Source organism: Rattus rattus, chromosome 3, assembly GCF_011064425.1.
Source record: "Rattus rattus isolate New Zealand chromosome 3, Rrattus_CSIRO_v1, whole genome shotgun sequence".
Taxonomy (NCBI): Eukaryota; Metazoa; Chordata; class Mammalia; order Rodentia; family Muridae; genus Rattus; species Rattus rattus.
In genome coordinates, this window is record NC_046156.1 from 2406426 (window position 1) to 2408529 (window position 2104).

At 69.9% G+C, this 2104-nt stretch overlaps 1 pseudogene; it reads right to left on the reverse strand.

Annotated features, from left to right (window-relative positions):
* Window positions 1–202: 202 nt before the first annotated feature.
* On the reverse strand, window positions 203–1230 carry LOC116895207 (annotated as a pseudogene).
* Between the last annotated feature and the right edge of the window lie 874 nt (window positions 1231–2104).

Consider the following 2104-nt stretch of genomic DNA (forward strand, 5'->3'; position numbering starts at 1 on the left):
ACGCGGCTATGGCCTCCCTACGTCCGCCCACGTCCAAAGCAAATCCGGTCTGTGAACAGGGCGAAGACACTGAGCCTCCGCGACTGGAGTTTCGGCATACCGTGAGTCTCTCAGTCCGATACACTTTGTCCTGTCCACTGGTTCCGGGATTTACATCTTCAGAACTGCCGGAGTCCGTGAGGTTTTGGTAGGCCATTCTCGCTCACATGGTGGTAGACACGAACCGATCCACCGCGCCGGGGTAGGCGGTGGCGTGGCGGGAGTGATAGGCACCCACCACCGGCTCCGAAAGCGCCGCTCCACTGGATTATAGCAGGCCCAGCGCGCCGTTCAACCGGGCTGCGGAGACGTGCGCCTGCAGAAGTCCACCAGGCCTCCACGCCGCCGCTGCCTCCCGCAGTGGGCGAGCGGGTCCGCCAGACGGCCCGCAGCGGCGGCGCCGCGCTGCTCGCCCTTGCAGCCGCGCCGTCGGGGCCTGCGTAGGCGGCGGTGGCGCAGCGGCCGCTGACTGGCCGCGCGCCCGTGCACACCGCCGGCTGGAAGCTCCCAGTGCCCGGCGCGCCCGCTGCAGCCGCGAAGGCGCACGTGAGCCGCCGGCTGCTGATGGTGCGGGGCCCAGATCGCTGAGCGGCCTCGGGAACTAAGCCGGCGACCCGGCAGGGCCTGGGCGACGCTGCGGGTAGTAGACCGGCGGGGGTGGCGGCGAGCGGCGTGCGCGTAGTCTGCACAGACGGCTCCTGCATTGGCCTTCGCGGCAGGCACGGTGCCCGGGAAGATGGCGGCGGCGGCGGCGGCGCAGCAGCGATGTACTCATGCATGTACGCCGGGTAGGTGGACAGGTCCGGAGCTTAGCGCCGTGGTGCCGGCGCAGGAAGCTGCTGCCTCGAACATATCCTCGGCGCTGGGGCCGAGCGCCCAGTAGCGTTTCACCGCGGTCGCCTCGCGCGGGATCTTGAGGAAGCAGCCGTTGAGGTGAGGTTGTGGCGGATGCTGTTCTGCCACTTCTGGGCTGTCGTGTAGAACGGGAAGCGCCTGCGGATGAACTTGTAGATGCTGCCCAGAGTCAGGAAGCGGCGCTCGGGCGCGTGCAAGGCAGCCATCGATGAGCGCTGATGTAGCTGCACGGCGGCTTCTGGCTGCAGGGGGCGCTTATGTCGCCGGCCCGGGTGCCGCCGCGACCTGCTCGGCCGGGACCCCTGCGCCTGCCGCCGCCTCACCGCTCTTCCACATTGGCCGCCAGCGCCTGGCTGCGGCGGGGCGGCGGCGCGCTCGGTCGTCATGGCGTTGCGGGTCCCCCGTACCCCGTCCCCTGCAGCTGCGGACGGCCGCGCCGGCCCCAGATCCCGAACCCCGGGAGCCGACTCTGCCGGGGCTTCGCGGCTGGCAGCGGAGAGCGCTGAGAGCAGGGGACTGGGGTCTGAGCGCTGCGTTCACTGACGGTTTCTGGTGGGGCACGGGCCAGAGGGTCCTTGAAGCCCAGCGCGAGGATCGGGGTCCGGAGGTGGCTCGGAGGCTCGGGTGGTGGCAACTGTTTGGAGTTCTGCGGTCCGAGGATGACCGTCGAGGCGGTGCCGAGAGGAGGCTGCGGGCTGGGGCCCTGTGCAGGAGCAGTCAGTGGGGGAAACGTACACCCCTGCGGTGGCCGCCCATGCCGCACCCCAGGTGAAGGTACAGCCCAAGCGGAGGGCAGAGGCGAAAGCCAGTGGCGAGGCGCGGGCGAGTGGGCGGGCTGCGCGAGCAACTGCTCCGCTCTGCCGCCCTGACCAGCCCCCCGAGTCCCGCCGGCGAGACGCCTTCCTGCACACACCCGCCAGCCTCCGCTGGCTTTCGCCTCCTTAAAGGCGCCTGCAAACGCGGGCGTAGCCGGTTCCTTGCCTGCCCTTCGACCGCCGCCCCACCCTGCGGCTGGCACACCGCGGCTGGAGCTCCACAACGTCAGAGTGGGAGGGTTCGGAGGCGGGGGGGGGCCGCCCCTCTGCGCGCCATGGAGACCGAGGCCTGAGACTCCAGGAGCTCGCCCCAGCGCCCTGAATTACGGGCCTGTCTCTGCAGAAAGCTAAAGAGGGCTCACCACTTTCTTGGTCCAGAGAGGTAAGAACTGGAC